General features: G+C 42.8%; 1 protein-coding gene and 1 pseudogene across 2 annotated transcripts in view; one reads left to right on the top strand and one right to left on the bottom strand.

Annotated features, from left to right (window-relative positions):
• Prmt3 (protein arginine methyltransferase 3) overlaps positions 1-19,466 on the bottom strand; it is an 84,892-nt gene that overhangs the window by 12,005 nt on the left and 53,421 nt on the right. The window lies entirely within an intron of this gene.
• On the top strand, positions 16,000-16,061 carry LOC129677748 (small nucleolar RNA SNORA17; annotated as a pseudogene).

The following is a 19,466-nucleotide window of genomic DNA, read 5'->3' as shown; positions in this document are numbered from 1 at the left end:
GGAATGCTGGCAGACAGTGAGGGCGGCCATCCTGTGCCCTCAGCTCTCCTCAGACTTCAGACAGCTGTAGTAAGGGCAGGCTGGGAAAGGCCAAAAGCACTAGTGCATGCTAGAGTGTGACTCACAAAACCTGGATCTTCAAACCATGGCTCCCCTTTGATTTGAGATACAACAGAAGCACTCTTTTATGCAATACATTGGATTTCTTCTCATCTGCTTCACCTACCTTTAAAGCAAATTACAATAATTTTGTGATGGGATTAGTAGATGCAGTTTTAAAATGTTAACCAATTTTTCTAAAAGTATGAGTATAAGTCATAGTACTCACATAAAACTGTGTTTATGAAAATATTCATACATATATGAGGAAAAACATTAAAATTAACTCTAAAGGTTACTGGTACAAGAAAGTTTCCAGAAAAAAATTAACACATTCATATATATATATATTTTTTTTCACCTTTGAAAATTGATGTATTTTTACTTTATATGCATGTGTGATTGCACATATGTACAGGCACCATATGGCAATGATTCACATGAGATAATTATTGACAAACCATGCTACTGAAGTCAATTGAAAGTGTTCAGTCTTTTTTATTGGTGGTCAGACCAAGGTGCACTTGAGCCTCTAAAAAGTCCCTTGGTGTCCAAACTCAGGGACACAAGCATTTCTAAAGACAAAAACCACCCAGATACATCAAAGTTCAATGAGGATCAGAGTAACTGAAAAGTTCATTCCTGGCAGAGGATCGTAGTTATTTTAGGCGTATCTCGCCAATTACTTTTGTTAATATATTTGGACCATAGTAAACACCATGGAAGTCTCAAATGTGCTGCCAAGGTGGCTGTGACTGTGGGGGCAGAAAGTAGAGTGCTGAAAACTGTCTAAGCAAACAAGGTGGAGTCAGACCAGGATGGCCTTACCCCAGTCATTTCAATGTGGGCCTGGCGTCTGTGGCAATCAGAAGAGGGTACCGACACCTCCCCCACATCTAAAATTACAGGGGCTTGTGAGCTGTTGAATGTGGGTGCTGGGAACCAAACCTGGGTCCCTAGTGAGACTAGCACATACTGTTAACCACCAAGATATCGCTGCAGCCCAATTCCACCTCTGTTTAAAATTTAAATACTACCATTTTTTTTTTCCTTCATAATGGATTAGGTGGACTTAATCTGTTTTTAAAACTGGCATTAAATTAAGCTTACAAAGTGCTAAAAACTAGGCATTGATTATTGAAAATTCCCCATCAGGCCAATTTGTGTGCTCTGCTGCTTTTGCAAAGGACGTGGAATTTTATTGATCCTGGAGGGCTAATTCACACTGAGTCCAAAGCAAATCCAATACTTAACCTTGAAGTTCATTATATTTTAGACACCAAGAGGAAATGGAAAATGCTGTTGATATTTTTTGCCAAACAGAATCACAAAGCAGAGGTTTTCAGACATGGACTATCCCAGAGAGCCACAAGGCTACAATGAGCTTCTCAAATCCCTATGGCACCTTCACAGATAAAACTAGCTCTGTTCTCATGAGTGCATTCCTGGGTGCTTCCCATGCTGTCACCATTGTATTACTGGTGACTAGTCCACAGCATGTAATACAGATTTATTGGGTGGTGATGAGCAGACACAACTTGAGTCCATGTTTTTAGATACGTTTTGAGTCCTTCAACTCTTAAACGCAGCAAGCCTCATGTAGTTTTAGGATAACTGATTAAATCACTGCTCTTTGTAATATTAATGATTCACCAAAAGAAATGAATATAAAAAAAGTAAAACATAAAAAAAGACTAGAGATTAAAAACAGATAAAAAAATCCAAATTATTTATTACCATGTTTTTTGTTTGCTTGCTTATTTGTTGTTTGTTTTTAACGTTGGCTTATTTAGAAAAGATGGAAAATACAATACAAGGTACAATCTTCCTCTGGAAAGGGAGGGAGGACCAGGGATGGAGTCAAGTACGATGGCTACAGATTTAACCAACCATGTCCACACACTAGGATCTTCATTAAAAATCATTAAGAAGGAGGCTGGTAGATGCATCCATGTTCCAGGAGAGTGGCTCACACTACCTGTGTGAGAAAGGCAGCTCTGGGCCTGGGGCTGGGACCTTCCAGACCTTTCCACCAGCTCTTCCTCTGTGTCTATTATGAGACTAGAAAAAGCAAACTGCTTGAGACTGAGGAGGGTAGAGCTCTTCAGCCCTTCTCGAAAGAAGCACAGGTGATGTGGGAATCCACTGCTGGCGAATGATCTCTTAAATGTAGGGGTTATTCAAGCTGAGACCTTAACATGTGGAATCTGCACTAAACCAAGTAGCTCAGAAATGAAGTCACAGGACATGCAGGTGGTGTCTAGGAATGGGAAGGTTGGTGGAAAACTCAGACGTTTGGTGTTCAGTGTATGGGCAGAGAAGTGGTTTTCCTTAGGAGACCACTGACTGGGGAAAGAGTCACAACAGACTACCAGGTGGCAGACATATACCATGTCTGCATGTGTCCACCATGCTCACCAGGGGTAATAATAGGTAACAACTTTGAATTATTCATGTTTGCTGTATTTTTCTATAGTGATATTTCCAACAGAAACAACAGCTTATGGGAAATTGGTAACTAGGAACATTACTTCTTTTGCCTGTAACATTACCTAGACCTACACTTCAACTACACCCTTGTCTCAGCTCCCTTCAAAGGCTGGGCCAATGACTGTTTCTTATGGAATAAGAACTGACTGACCTGAAAGGAGTCACCTCTCCCTTGATTAACACCACCATAGTAATAGCACTTTCCAATGAAGAGAGGGCAGAAAGAGGCAAGAGAAAGTGTAGTTGAAAAAGACTTTTCTCAAATCTGTGATACAATTGAAAAAAAATCACAAAGGAAACCATTTCTCTAACTCTGCTTTTTATAAAAGCAGACTGTCAATTGATCACCTGGCAGGACAGCTGGCAATGATGACAGAATGCTGCTCTGAACAGAGATCTCAAAGTACAAAGGCACCTTAGAACTGTCTTCTAGCCCCAAACAACCGTCTATGAATTTTCACTAGAAATCAAAGATGAAGGTAAATCTGCCCAACCCCCAATACAAACAGTGAAAGAAATACGGATGAGTTGGGGGGGGGGGGACTATGCTGTTTTGGTGATCAGTACTGGAAGCTTCCTGACTACTCCTGGAAAGTGCACCCATCTCTGCTTCCTCAGTCGGACTTGGAGATGGAGACCACAGAGACATGAGGGGGTTTAGCAGAAGGTGAACAGTGCCAGGAGAAAGCCTGCTCTTTAATGAGCTCTCCCAGAACTGAAAATACAGAACACACTGGCTCTGGAAAGCCAAAGGGGTGGTTTATGGGCTTCTGTTTGAGACAGGATCTCATTATGTAGCTTAGGCTAGCCCTGAACACACGTTTCTCCTGACCCAGCCCAAGAGCTGGGGCTGTATTTTGTTCTTAGACACAGCAAGATCTAGAATGTCCTTAGTCACCCTTCTTATTGGCTAGTTAGTAATCTGTCATCATGTTTTATTTATTTCTCTATTCATTTTAATTTCAGTTACTCAAGGTCAACTGTAGTCTAAAAAAATAGTACATAAAACATCCTAGAAATAATCACAAATTTAAATTAACTTTACTATAGAATTACAATTGTCCTGTTTTATTGCTGTGGCTCTTTCATTGTGCTTTGGATGCACATTACTTTTCTGGAGACATGCATGTACATGAAGGACAGTACATGGGATATGTTGGTTTGGGTACTGTCCATGGTTCCAGGTACTCGGAGGGACTACTACATAAGTGACTCTACAGATGGAAAGAAAGGACTCAACCTGAAATGCAGTTGTAGAAGCTGAACTGACTGGAGCTTGTATTTCTGCAGAGCCATTTAGGCAGAGTGCTGCTTTCAATCAACTGTCAGGTTGTGAGAACAAAACTGCTCTGCCCAGAAATTGCTTTCCAATTACAGTTTCACCATCCTGTGGCCATCACCATGGCAGGTTGTCTTAGGTCCTCTGAATCTAATTTCTTTCTTTCTCTCTTTTTTTCCAGATAGGGTTTCTCTGTAAAGCCCTGGCTCTCCTGGAACTCACTCTGTAAACAGGCTGGTTTCAAACTTAAAGAGATCCTCCTGCCTCTGCCTCTCAGGTGCTGAGATTAAAGGCACGTACCAGTACACCTAGCTCCAAGTGCTAATTTCAATAACCTATATCCTCCCCTTGAAAGTCACTCAAACACAAGAATCAACCACCACCACAGAGAACTGGAAACAGTGCCTTCTAGGTAAAGCAGTAAATGACAGGACCTGAGCTTGGTGAGCACTTAGGGAGATCAGGCAGCTTAGAAGGCAGGCACAGAGCACATTTTTCTTAGGTGTCTTATTGGCAGCACTGGGGACTGCTTGGGAGAAAAAGGCTTGAAAATCAAGGTAGCTGTGTTGTGGTATATTAATATTTACTTTAATTGATATATCTTTTAGTTAAGCAGCGATTATTCCTAAACAGCTGTATAACCAAATCACCACAGAGATAAGGATTTATTTAATTAACCTAGAACACAATGCTGGGCAATAGTTACTCCATCCTAAACCTCCAAACCCGCATAGTTTCTGATTCAGATTTCACCCATTATACTTGCTTTTAGTCTTAGGTCTGGTTCATTTCTCCAGTTGTTCCAACACCTCTTCTCCGGATTCTCCTCCTCTCCTCTCCTGCCCTCTTCCTCTTCCTCCCACTCTAGACCAGGATGTCCCACCCTATATTCTCCCTTGCTCAGCATTGTGGCTGGTTGTTTTCATTGACAATATAGAGAACAGATGGTGGCATATTTACAAAAACTTGAGAAAGGTGATGCTTAGAAAAAGCATCATAATGCAATGTCCGGATTGAAACCAGATAGTGGGGGAGAGAAATCAGAATTTGAATGAACAAGGGTAAATTGTATACATTCCAAAAGAACATTATACCAACATAGCTGGCTAATCTGCAAAGCTCTATCAGTCAGAGAAACTTTAGCTAAGGAGGGAGAATGGGCAGCCATCAATAATCACCATAGTAAAAAGTGAGATGGAATTGATGACACCAGACAGTATGCAAAGAGAGGCTGGCTAGTCATTTCTAGGCCAGGTGACCACTCTTGACATTGCCAAGACTCTTGATTCTGACATTGGAGGCACTGGGGAAGTAAAGTCAGTGTGTGGCCTTACTGTGCAGAATATTCCCGAGCATCAGAGCAACGTTTCAGAGGGTGCAGTGACAAACAGAATCATTTAAAAGAATATCTGTTTTACGCCACATTTTTGCTTATTTACTTTGCAGAAAAGTAAACAGTTAATTTTACACTCATATATTTGAGGAATAATAACTTAGAATTAAACAAATGACTTTTTCATGTGTGTCAGTGCAGTGGGTCTTTTTATAAAGGGGCCATCCGTGTGTGTGCATAGAAGATGGCAGCCAATGAAATGAAATCAGTCTAGACTGTACGAGGAAGAAGGAAATTAAAAATCATCATGATCACTATCACCTGCAGGGGGTAATTCATCATTTCTGTTCCTCTTCGGTATCATGTTCCACCAGCATGTGGTTACAGCAGATACAATTAGGCAGCTGGCCACAGACGTGGGGGATAATGTGCTTTTGATGGAGTTTATTCAAGCATAGAGAAACAGAGCTTGTAATCCATGCGGCAGGATCTCTGCAGCAAAAGCGCAATTCATCTGCTGTGGAGTATTTCTTTCAGAATCTCAAACACTAAATTTAAATGCCAACAGATGAAGGGTCTGAAGCAAGCAGCAGATAACACAGGGGGAGGTGTTAGAGCTTATATCATAATACACAAACACATGAAAATACAAACGGGCGACATGGTGGCTGAGCAGACACCGGTACCGTGATGACTGGCACAGAAATCAGCAAATGTGAGAGCTACAGCTCCCTCCCAAAGCTAACTATGCCTTAAGTTATAGACTCTTTCTTCTTCAATTAATTTCTGGTTTATCCCAAGAGTGAATTTGTATCTCTGTTTGCTGTTGTGGTCCCTCTAGGGGACAATGCATGCTAAGTACTGCGCAACTCCCAAGGGGCAATACCAGACCGAGCGGTTTGTTTTGAAATGGACTGAACATGGGAGACAGGAAGGCACACAAAATGCCTAAAAATACTTCCTTCTCACTATAATACTAACTTATCCCCAGATAACAGCCTTTTCAGGTTTAGATCATGTTTTCCTGATTTCCAGTTGCTAATTAACATGATTTTAGGAGCAAATTAAATCATCTCTTCAGTGGCTAAAGAAGAATTTGCCTTTGGGGGAAAAAATCTTGCTATGTTACCTAAAATGGGCTCAGGCACTCCTGCTTTAGCCTTCTGAGTAGCAAGGTCTAACGTCATGTACAATTGCCTAAACACAAATATCTGTAATCAGTTATCTTAACATATGTAATTGTACATTGCTTCTGGACTATAAACAAATTATTGTTTTACATAGATATGATTTTTACTATTTGGTTCTTTGGAAACAGAATCTCATATATCCCAGGCTTGTCTCAATCCCACTATACTCCTGATCCTTCCACCTCCATCTCACAAATTCTGGGATTACAGGCTTATGTCACCATGCTTGGCTTAACAGTCTCTTTCTGCAATATGTGGATGCAGAAAATGCACTTGAATCCATAATGCAGGGAGCTTTCAAACCAGCTAAATTGTGAAATTCATATTCAAATTAAGAAACAGAAAACAGCCAGGTGTGGTAGCACATACCTTTAATCCTAGCACCTGGGAGACAGAGGCATGTGGGTCTCTGTAAGTCAGAGGCCAGACTGTTCCCCAAAGTGAATCCCAGATCAGTCATACCTACAAATGAGACTATCTCAGAAAACAAAATGTCACCATCCTAGCAGATGCTCTTGCACATGGAGCCAGCTCTAAGCATCTTTGTGCCGAAAGACACTACTGCTGTGCTTTCCAAGGGTGCAGGCTAGCGTCTCTAGCATACATGTCAACAGAAATAGGATCATAAATCATTTGGCCCTCTGCGTCTGGCTAGTTTTCCCTGAGTTTGTTTATACTGCTATTATAAGATGCACAAGAACATGCTTCTCAGAATGGCTTCTATGCTGTCCTCTCTTTCTGTTACCCTAAGTTGACCGAAACCTTAGAAGAAATGACTTCAAATGGGGAACTATTGTAAAGAATTTTCCCAGCCTGTGCCAGCAGACCCATTGAATGCTGTGAGGTTTCTCAGCAACACAGTAGGATTCTTAGGCGAACCACATACTGGGCTGCTGGGCACACACTGGGTGGACATCCTGGATGCTTTCTTCACCCTCATTGGCTGCACCCATAGCCTCCATAGATCACTTTACCACTAGAATATGCTTCAGCAGAGGCTTCCTAGGATGGATGCTCTCTCTTTTGAATTTATTTTTGGTTTTCTGAAAATATTTTTTTCAAATTTATTTTGTTGGTTTTTTGATTTGGGTTTGAGAAAGGGTCTTTCTAGATCTTGGGCTGGCCATGAATTCAGTATATAGGCCAGGTTGTGAAATATGCCATTGCATATAACACTTCAGTTTAACTCTTAAAAGAGTTTGTTGGGGTGAGGATTAGTTTATTTTCTTTTAGTATTATACAACGGTAGGAAATTTTTTGGAGTACCTTTTATCTTCCTCCTACCTCTCCTTTTGTTTTATTTTATTTTATTTTATTTTATTTTAATGACCTAGGCTTTGTAACCCTGGTGACCTGGGACTCACAATCCTCTTGATTTAGCCTCTGAAGTGCTAGGATTTCCTTTCTGGGTCTTCTCACTGCCACTGAGATGTCTACTTGCTGGCTTTAGGAACAGTCCCCATTGACTGTTTTTAAAATTCTCTTTGGGTTGTGGCTATCTTTGAGAATGGGTCTAGGGTTTCTTCTTCCCTTTTAGCTGCAACAGAATTCAAATAGCATGAAAGCTACCCACTGAAATAAGTGTAGACTCATGTTCTTTAATGCAGTCAGAGTCTGTAGAATTCATCTCTCTCTACACCAGCCCACACCTGTGTCTGCCTGCTCTGACTCACCTACATGAAAGGACTCACACAATATACCACACTGCAGCTGTCTTCCTTCTCTAAGCACAATGCCTGTAGGTTTTATCTGTACTTTATTATTTCTACATTCTTTAAGACAGAGTCCCTGTAGCCCAGGATAGCCTTGAACTCACTATGTAGCCAAGGATCCTCTGAGATTAGAGGTGTGCACTATCTCTGGCTTTCTCTATCCTGGCTCTCCTGGATGTCACTCATTCTTCCTGCATTTTAGTTACTGATATAGTAACCGCTGTAAAATGATACCATGAACTGTGAGCCACACTAAACACTTCTTTCCTTGGGTGTGTGTCAGGGTTATTTCATCATAGCAATTGGAATGGTAGCAAGGACATTTCTCATCCTTGTCCTTGTGTGTCCTGAGTTATTTTCTTTTGGTGTGAAGCCCAGCTTACAGATCCTTTTAACAGTGCCATATGAAGATCTGCTGCTAACTCGTATTTTACGGAGCTTTAGAATGTCAAGTTCTTTTTCACATTGGGTACCTTATTTTTTTAAATGTTTCAAGTTCTTTCCTCCTCAACATGCCAAGTTTAGCTAATCTAATGTCTAATTGGACTAATACCTGTGGCAGCTAGGGCTGACTTTATCTCTCCTATTTCACCTGGCTCTTGGCCCATGTTGTCTTCTACCTTGGTCTTAGATTATGTTCTATACACTGAACTTTAAAAAATTTGTCAGTAGAGAAATAATTTTAGGTGTCTAACAGTAATCTTTTGAAAGATTTGGAAATTTATTACATATATTCCCTGGGGAACTAGCAACTCAATCTCATCGTAAAGCACTACTGGGCATCCAGATCCCCTGGTCACTCAGGGGCTATGAGGCTGGCTGCATTCCTGGCAGTTCTCTGGTCTCTGTTCTCTCCTGTTCTTGATGTCAGCCTCTTAGGATCCCCCACTGCAAATCCTCAGGAAGACAAGTACTCTTTCTATTTGCTAAGACAGGAAGCTACCAAATGGGCAACATGAAGCTGCTCAGCTGCTTCCTGGGTGACAGTGCTTGCAGGGCAGAATCAGCCCCAAGTGTAACTTCCTTCTTTGGGTCTTCTTTCTTCCCTCTCTCCATCATCCTTGTTTTCTTCCCTGCCTCTTTGTGACAGGGTCCCATGTACCCAAGTCTGGCCTCAGATTCACTATGTATTTAAGGGTGACTTTGGTTTCCGATTCTTCTGTCTCCACTTCCCAAGTGGTTTGTGCAGTCCTAAGAATGAAATCCTGGCCTCGTTGTATGCTGGGCAGGCACTCTACCAACTGACCCATATCCCTAGTTCCTCTTTGATTTTTCTTCTTGTGAGTCTTTGATAGACTAGTGAAACAATAACACACATTTATGTATGTATATATATATATATTTTTTTTTTTTTTCTAGCAGACAAAATATTAGACCTCCTCCTTTTGTGTTGTTTTCAGACTGAGGGTCTTCTGTTTATAATCCACACAAGAGGCGGATTTGTCATTGTATTGCTTTTTCCTATTTAAGGCCTTCTGCCTACATCACCATTTCTACACTAACTCCTCAACAGTTACTGTCTCTGCTTGACAGCCTTCTCTAACCACGATGTAGACCATGATCCACCACTGACTGTCCCTGATCCCTGCACAAACACTCACCATGCTCAGAGTCTGCTAGTTCAGCTGAGAGACAGCAGAGACCCCTCCTTCTGTGCTCAGCTGTACCCTCAGCTGCCTAAGCTTCAGCACTGAGAAATGCTGAATAACTGTGTGCAGTTATGACGCTATGATGTACCACAGCCTGGCATGCTCAGGGGTGATGGCAGTTTTACTTTGGCTCATTAACTGTGGCCTAGCTGTCATTGATAAACTGAGGCTCGGGTCCTCCCAGTACTTGGGAAGAAGAAACCAGGCTTTGTTTTAATATAACTTTATATCTTTAAATTTAAAACCAATATCAATGAAAATTAATTCATAGAAACACTCCCTGACATCTAGACCAAAGAACAATAACACATAGTTACCACAGGAAACATCATACATGCAGTATTACTAAGGTCTTGCATAAGGACAATGAGCATGGATGTGCCAGCCATGAGTGGCATTCCTTACGAGCCCATTATCAATTTCCATTCTAGAACATGGTGCTTGTGACTTCTCCTGAGGTGACAGAGGCTACATTTTCCTTTGTGGCACAAGAAGCAATACAGAGTGTCAGTATTCAGCACATGCTTGTTTGAAAGAATACTGCCCAGAAACAATACTCTGCCTGTTTTTGCCTTTAGTCTCACCACTCACTGCTTCTCTAGGTTTCTATCTACTGCTCCCTCCTACATCATCAGTTTCTCATGACTGTTACATTTTCTGTGTTGCTCTTCAATGTTGTCCAAACACTATCCACATGATAGACCCACAATCCAGTTATAGCTCCTCAAATGGCAGAAAATACGATGTGTGGTAGGAAACATTCTGTTTCCAATGTTATGACTGACAAAGCAGAAGAATGAGATTAAAACCAATGCAAGCCAAGTATCTCAGCTCCTGCCTGTGGTCCCTGTCTGGGAGGCTGAGGCAAGCGGATTTCATGAAGCCAGCTTGCAGGCCAGCCAGAATGTACAGTCAGACTCTGGATCAGCACCATTATCATCTCCAGCACCCCAGAGCATTACAGAAAGGAAGTGGATGTGACTGTTGCAGATGCTTACAAACAGAAAAAGAGTGGCGCTGACACACTCTCTCTCCTCTCTTTCTCTCTCTCTCTCTGTAGAACAGGCTGGCCTTGAACTCACAGAGATGCATTTGCCTCTGCCTCTAGTGAGTGCTACGATTAAAGGCGTGTGCCACCATTCTGGATTTATAATTTCTTTACATACCTTTGCTTATGAAGACTAGATCCTGTTATACTAAGGGCAAATTATTTACAACTATTTAATCCAAATGGAGTAAATGTTATCTCTGAGGCCACAAAGGCCTAAATCCCTATAAACAAATCAATGTGTTAAAAATGAAATAAACATCAACAATTCTGTCTTTGTAAACAGAGTATAAGCTGCATGAAATAGCACAGAATGACCTCAGCACTCAAAGGGTTGAGGCAAGCAGATCGTCTTTTTAACGATCCTGGGGCTAGTGTAAGCAACACAGCAAGATCCTGTCTGAAGAACAGCAGGGAAATGTAAGGCAACAACTGGATCACGAATTGAGCATTGTCATATGCCAGGCACGGCAAAACATGTGTGCATTTGTTACATCAAACAGTGCCTCAAAAGGGGTTTAGTGGCATCACCTCCACTTGTGAAATGAAAAGTTCTGAGAAAACAGGCATGAAGTGAGCAAAGGCTGAAGGTCTGCTGAGCACCACAACATCACTGTAACTCCTCTGAAGAGAGAAGGATGGACTGACTCACTTCTGTAAACATTATAAACTACACTGCGATTTATCTGGTTTATGCAACAGAAACTTAGTTTTCAATTCTTGCCTCATCTTTCAGTTCTTGACTCATCTTTCCATGAAGACCAGTGCTCCTATCAACACCCACATTCACATGAGATGTCTGGAAACATCAGGCATGTAACAGCATTGTCAGATTTGAGGGCCAATATTCACAATGGTTCGTGTCAAAATTTGAATGGTAAGATTATTTTCTCAAAGGCCATTACTCCAGACATAAGTGCCTCTGTCAAAGAGGAAAACACCTGGTTAGACTCACTTATCACAACCCAACAACGGCCATAGGTGGCCTGTGGAACAGGGCAGAGCAGTGAGTGGCCTTCTGAAAGCATCAAGACAGAGCCTGCGAGTATTGATTATTTAATAAATACCCCAACCTTACACTGTACTCGAGCCTGTGTGACTATCTGACATTGCTGAGTTGCAGTATGACCCTGCCCCACCTAGACAACCCAACCCCATCCCATCTGCAGTCCAAGTAGCCCAGCACAGCTCTTGACATAGTCTGTCTCAGAACAAATGACGCTGCAATACCTCTAACAGTATAGTTCTGTCTGAAGGCTCTAGAGCCAGGAGCATCAGTTTTTTAGTCTGCAAACCTGACGATTCCATTGACAAGTCCCTCTCTGCTTTAGAGCTACCAGGTTTGTGGACCTTTGAATTCTTTGATGATATGTAGGCAGTGATTTAAATGCTATGGGCTATTTATCCCAACATTCTAGTCAAAGACCACACACTGTAGAGTTAACAGGATGTAGGAAATACAGCTAACCTTTCAACAATTAAAATTTATTCCTCATAGTGTTTCCAGGAGAAAAATGGAAAAGCACAGATGAACTGAATGGCTTTAACGGTGGAACTGCAGATGAAGTGAGGGGCTTGAAGAATGCACAGTGCGGGTGCTGGAGTGTTGGGGTCACAGGAGAGTACCACTCTCCTGGCTCCTTCTGAAGACCACAAGCAAGCACAGTTTAATAAGACGCTCTAATAGATAAGGAATAGGATAAGGAATGCCTTTTGGTTCTGTAGCTTTATACCACCTTCCTTTCAACCCCATTATTGATTTCATTCTCTTGGTTTCATCTCTAGTTAGTTTCTGGATGTGTTCATTTTCCCACCACCTCCTTTTTAAATTGTTCATGTCAATCATGGTCATTTCTTGTCTTTGATAATGGGCTACCCACTGGCTGCCTACATCCACTCTAGTCCCTTTAGCTCCATATTCCAGCAAAGCTCTTTCCTAGTGCTACTCTGACCCTTGGCTGACAGAGAATCTTAATCACTTTCCATTGAGATAAGAGGAAAGCACAATGTAGGAGATGATTAAGAAAGCCCTCCACCCCTGTAAACAATGTGGTCTACATGTTCTAGCCACACTAGACTTCTTCCCTTCTTTCCTAAAAATTAACACATTACCTGCACACATTAATGGGGTAAAGCAGAGGCTATTTCCATATATATGTACAGCATACAGTGACCAAATACATACACTCCCTGAGAGGAAACTTCTCTCCCATTCTCCTTCCACTATGTCCCTTGGTGTTAAAAATCATGGTAATTTAGCCTGAAATTTATATAATGAAACTTCCTTGGTGTTCCCTCTGTTCTGAAGGGAACTTTACACTCATGAGACTCATGCATGTTACAACCACACCTATTTGCTTCATTGCTATGTTCTCATCACATTGATTTACCGTAAATTCTGTTAAGTACTTGCATTGTCTGCAGTCTGAGGCAACATGAAGACTCCAATAAGTATTCTTACACATGCAAAGAATGCACTTCTGCTGTGACCTACGAAACCTTTATGGCCATAGAGGTTGATGAGTTTACAGAAATAAACCTTTCTGGGCTGGTGAGATAACTCAATAGGTAAAGGTGCCTTTGGGGAAGCCTGATGACCAGAGTCCAATCTCCAGAAACCTCAGGGTGGAAGGAGAGAGCTGACTTTTACAGTTGCTCTGTGACCTCTTGTAAAACTAGATAAATATAGTAAAAAGCAAATAGCTTTTTCCCTTGCCTTTGTTTTGCAATCAATGTTTCTCAGAATGCTGCCACGCACAGTGCATTTGAGAACACACTCTGCCATGAAAACACAAATACTACTATAGAACCTTCTAGCACCCAACACCAACTAGTATTTGGCATATCACTTCTATACATTCTTGTCTGTTTATGTGAATCAAGTGCCTCACAGCATGCCTCTCTAAACAGGACATATTAGCTAATGACAGTGCCCTTATCTATCACATTCTACCAAGTTCTAAGCAATTCTATGGTACTACCTAATACCCATGGCATAAATTCAATACCTGACTCTTGCAGTAATGGCTGTGAACACAGAACGACCTGTTCAGCTCACTACATACCCTGATGCTTGCAGCTCTCAGGACAGGTCAGTACCTCGGAATGATGCTTGGGAACAGATGAAGGGGCACAGGAGGAGAAGAGACAAGGATCAGGCTCTCATCCAGATGGATGGCATGGTCATCCTGATGAGGAGACCTAACACAAGCTGCAGAGGAGTCTGTGAGTGCCACTCTGCCCACCAACATAAACTTTCCTTACGGCAGCCTATTCCAACATCTGCCAGCTGTCTCACTGAAATCTATGACACAAGTTCAAAACAAATCTGACCATTTCTAAGCAGCACAGATGTGTTTTAATAATTAGTTTGTTTTGCTGATTAGCTTTGCAAGGTCAAAGCTAGGTCAACCAATACCATGGAGTGCCAAGTGCTGATTTACTACCAGGGAATGAGTTTGGAATTAGCTGGTTGCCACCATCAGATTTGCCAAAAGCCCCAAAAGAGGATTTGAAGAACAATTGCAAAGAAATAGATTCCTTCCTTAAGCCATTAGAAAAATGTAAAGCTTGATTAAAAAATAAAACAAAATAAAGAAGTCTAACTACAGAATCACTGAGGTTTGATTGTAAACATTTTGAAGTTTATTCTCTTAGCAGTACAATTTGACTTAAAACGCTCAACAGCTTAAAGGCCTGTCTTGACTCAGCACCAAGGTCAAAACTTGTGCTCTTAAGATAGCTTCCAGGCACTTACCAGGCACATTATGGAGAAGACTGAACTAAACCAAGAGGTAAAATGTTTTTAGCTTCTGCTTATTCTGCTTCATGTTATTTCATTTACTTTTAACTTTTTGCTTGTTTCTGTTTTCATTTTTTTGAGACAGGATTGTGTAACCTTGGCTGTCCTTGAACTCACAGAGATGTGCCTGCCTCTGCCTCCCAGAGTGCTGGGATTACAGGTGAGTGCTACCACACCAAGCTCTACTTTTAACTTTTAAATTGAAACCACAGATGTGGGGGCCCATATGTCTGGCAAACACTTCCTGAAGAGACCTGTGAAGACCTTTCATTCTGCCTAGCCACTCCCATCAATCAGCTTGCATTAAGATCACAGCACAGGAGAGTACACTGTAACATTTCCTCCAGGCAGTCTCCTTCACCTGCTGGGCCCAAGACCCTGAGGCCACAGCCCTGTGAACCCCTCAGCACTGCTATGAGAGAAAAAGAACAAGTCTTTTACGGTGGAAAGGAGAGGCTGATACCAGTAATGATAACCTTGAACTTTAACTCTGGATCTTTGAGTAAGACACCAAGGAACAGGAACATTTTGTTAGGACATTTAATGAACACAAAGCACATTTTTAAAGGGCTGCCTCTTCAGAAAATGAATCTTCCTGGCATATTATATATGTATGAAATAAACAAATGGGAAAACCAGGAAGGAACCTTGGCTGCTAAGTCTAAACTATTCCAGAGAGGGATGTTTCTATATCACACAGAAACAGATCAACATCAGCTTTTGGAGCTGGGAACAAATACTGGAGACCCTGGGAGACACCAGCCCAAGCCTGGGTCTCTTTCAAAATCTGGAGATGCCAAAGGCAGAGCCTGTGGTCTCTGTAAACAGTCCTCACTGTCACCCTCAGGTGCAGGATGAAGTTGTGTGGTTCCTAGCAGTACTCAGACCCCAGGCCTATACCATGTCAGCACAATTCACTGCCATCAACGAAAAGCACTCCATTCTCCATGTCCCAGAAGCTCTTCTAAGACAGATGTTACAGACCTTTGGGTCTTTTAGACCTTATTTATGAGTAATAGGCTTATTAACTAGTTCATTGAAAGCCTTCTCCAGAACAGAGGGCTGCTGGCATGGTCACACACTCCTATTCTCCCAGTACTTAAGGTGATTCAGGACATCTGCAAGCTCAAGCCTAGCCTGGGCTCTTAGTAAGACCTTGACTCAATGAAAGAGGACTGAGTGAGAGTGAGAAACAGAAAACTCAGTGCTCAGTCTTCAAGCAGCAACTTGAAGCTCACCATTTATCCTGCCTACCAACTCTTCAACAGTCCAATCCTGATAGGGAATTCTCTCTCAGTCTCCTGTCAGGGCAGTAGTCTACTTACACAGCAAACTGTGAACCTGGCTTTATTCTATTATATAATAACTACCATAATTTTTTTCACTTACTTTTTCTTGAGAGGCTATGTCTACACTCAGTGTTTTGACCTGTGAACATCTGAATGATTAGAAGCCTAACATTCCCTGCCAATGGCAAGCATCAGACTATCACCTGGACTGGTTCCCAGGGCAGGAACAAGCAGGAAAAGAAGAGCCCCACCTGGGACTGTGGGCCCCAGGCAGTCCTATGGTACACAGACTGGGATGGGGGTAAACCATGCCTGAGATGACCCCTTCCCCGGTGCCATAATGCATGAGAGGGTCATAGCACTTCTGAGACTACTCCTGAGACAACCCCAGATACTCAGAAACTCTGGGTACCACTAAGAGGAGCAAGTAAGTGAATAAACAGAAGACAATATTAGACACAATAGAGAAAGATCTAGAGACTTGTGGGTAGTGAGGAACAGTCTGATGTGAGTATCTGGTAGTGCCACCTGGGACCATGGTAGGGTCCTGGCCTGTGCTGCCACCATAGGCCATATCCGAGTACATGGCCTTGTAACAGCAGAAGTCTATTACCAACAAAAGCTAGGTGAATGTTCCTGGTCTGGGCTGTGGTCCAGGGACATGTTGATGTGTGACAGCTGGACAGAGCTGGCCCCTCCCCTCACCTGAGCATCATGGGAGAGCTGGCCCAAGAGTGAGAGCAGGAGAGCTGACTCCATCCCTAGCTAGCGGCAGTACTCAATCTCCCCTTTTCCCTCACCACCTATAGCAGGTGAAAGACCTGGCACTGGAGTCACAAGAGCAGAAAAAGCTGGCCCTGCCCCTCACCAGCTACAGCATTCAGGAGAGTGGGCCCTGCATCTTGCCTAGCAGCAGCGTGGAGCTTACCCTGGTGGCGGGAGTGCAGGTGAGCCAGCCCTGAAGGATGAGGTAGGGAGAGCTGGCCCCACCACATATATGCTATATGGTGACATGAGCCCCCACCTGACCCTTGCCACCTACAAAAGGCAGAAGAGATGACCTCAAAGTCACCAGAGTAGGAGAGCTGGTCCCATTCTTTATCTACTCCACCGTTCAGGAGAGCGGGCCCTGCACCTCACCTGGGCAGCAGAGCAGAGCTGGTCCAGAATGTAGAGGTTGCTGGTGAGCAAGCACCAAGGGCATGAGTGTGGGAGAGCTGGCCCTGCCTCTTATTTTCTAGCATCAGCTGGGTAGACATCCTCTCCCCTACTTTTGCCATCAACACTTGTGGTCAGGAGAGCTGGCCCCAACAGAATAATGAGAGCAAGAGAGATGGCTCTGTCCTTCCCTGCTGCAGCACTCAGGAGAGCAGGTGCTGAACCTCACCTGGGCAGCACAGTAGAGTTGACACTGGTGATAGGGGTATGGATGAGTTGGACCCAAGGATGTGAGTCCAAGGGGTGTGAGGGGAAAGCTGTCATGTGGCAGTGTAGGTTGAGAAAAAGATGCCCTCTTCCACCCTCATCCCTTCCCACCTACTGCATGCAGGAGAGCTGGCCCTGGTGTCATGAACATGGGAGAACTAGCCATGTCCTTCGCTGGCTGCAACATTTGGGAGAACAGGCTCAGCATCTCACCTGGGCAGCAGGGTAGAGCTGGCCCTGGTTGCGAGGACTGTTGGTGAGCTGGCCCCAAGGGGTTAAGAGCAAGAGAGTCAGAGGACTGAACAGCTCAGATACCTCTCAGGCTAGATCCAGGGCTTTGAATTGGCCCACTCCAAAATCTACCCCATCTATAAACTACTGGAGCACATGAAGGGGCTAGTCCTACAGATTCAAAACTACAGGATCTCCATGACACAGGGCAACAACAGGATATCCAAGAGAAGTCCCTGTGATGTTCCAGTATTGATAGAGTAGCAGAAGCCAGAGGCCTTATATCAGGCCGAGTCCCTGCAAAGAACATTTGCAAAGAAGCATGGACAAAAGGGTATACTGTGGGACTACAGCTTCCATAACAAGATTTTTTTCTTTGTTTTGGGGTTGGTTGCAAGGGTGGAGGGCAGGTATGAGGGGAGGGATGAGTGCATGACATGAAATTTACCAAGAACCAATGTTAAAACGTTAAAAAATTGTTTTTACTTATGTGTATGTGTCTCTGTGTGGGTATTTGCATTTGTGTGGGTATGTTAGGTGTGAGTGGGTGCCCAGAGATGCCAGAAGCAGTTGTTGGATCTCCTGAAGCTGGAGTTTTAGGTAGTTGTGAACTATCACCTAAGTGCTGAGAGCAGAACTCAGGTCCTCTGCAAGAGTAGTAAGTACTCTTAACTGATAAGCCACTTTTCTAGTCAGTTAATAATTGCATAAAGTATGAAATTAAATTGGAAAACTCATAATTAGAAGAAGAAAAGCAAAAGAAACACAGTTAGGGTTGGCTCCAAGAGGTAGCAAATATGGACCTCAAAAATGACTGTAAATGTAGTTAAAGAGGGGTAGAGAGATGGCTCAGTGATTAGGAACACTTGATTACTCTTCCAGAGGTTGTGAGTTCAAGTCCCAACAGCTACATAGCGGCTTACAACCATCTGTAATGGGATCTGATATCCTCTTATGATGTGCATGAAGACAGAGCACTCATATATATACATATATCTATATATGTACATATAGATATATATTACACAAATAAATATTTTTAGGAGCAGAGATTGAGGGAATGGCCAACCAATGATTGGCTCAACTTGAGACCCACCCTATGGGAGAGAGCCAACTCTGACACTATTAATGATACTCTGCTATGCTTCCAGACAGGAGCCTAGCATAACTGTCCTTAGAGGCTCCACACAGCACCAGATTGAAACAGATGCTGAGACCCACAGCCAAACATTGGGCAGAGCTGAGGGAGTCTTGTGGAAAAGTTGGGAGAAGACTAGAGGGACATGGAGGGGACAAGAACTTCACAAGAAGACCAACAGAGTCAACTAACCTAGGCCCATGGGAGCTCAAAGAGACTGAAGCATCAACCAAAGAACATGCATGGACTGGACCTAGGTCCCCTACACGTATGTAGCAGATAGGCAGTCTGGTTTCATGAGGGTTCCCCTGCAACTGGAGCAGGGGCTGTCTGACATGGATTCTGTTGCCTGCTTTTGGCTCACTTTCCCTAGCTGGGCTGCCTTGTCTGGTCCCAGTGGAAGAAGATGTGCTTTGTCCTGATGTGGCTTGATGTGATGGGGTGTGTTGGGGGTGCTCTCCTTTTCTGAGGTGAAAGGAAGGAGGGATAGGAGAATGGGACCAGGAGGAAAGGAGCACGGTGGCTGTAATCAAGATGTAAAGTGAATAAATAAATTAATGAGAAAAAATAAACCTCTTTAAAAAGTGATTAAAGAGAGAAAAAAATTAAAAGCGGTACTTAAAAAAAAAAGTGGTTTTTGTTTGAAACATATCTCATACCAGACTAGGCTGGTTTCAACCTAACTGTTGTAATACGCATGCCTCAATCTCCTAAGTGATGGGATTAGAGGCACATGCCACCATGCCCAGCTGAGATGTTTTCTATATTGGTGTATTATAAA

Source organism: Psammomys obesus, unplaced genomic scaffold, assembly GCF_907164565.1.
Source record: "Psammomys obesus unplaced genomic scaffold, mPsaObe1.curated_primary_1811, whole genome shotgun sequence".
NCBI lineage: Eukaryota > Metazoa > Chordata > Mammalia > Rodentia > Muridae > Psammomys > Psammomys obesus.
The sequence above is the reverse complement of the archived record's forward strand: the minus strand, read 5'-3'. Positions and strand labels throughout refer to the sequence as shown.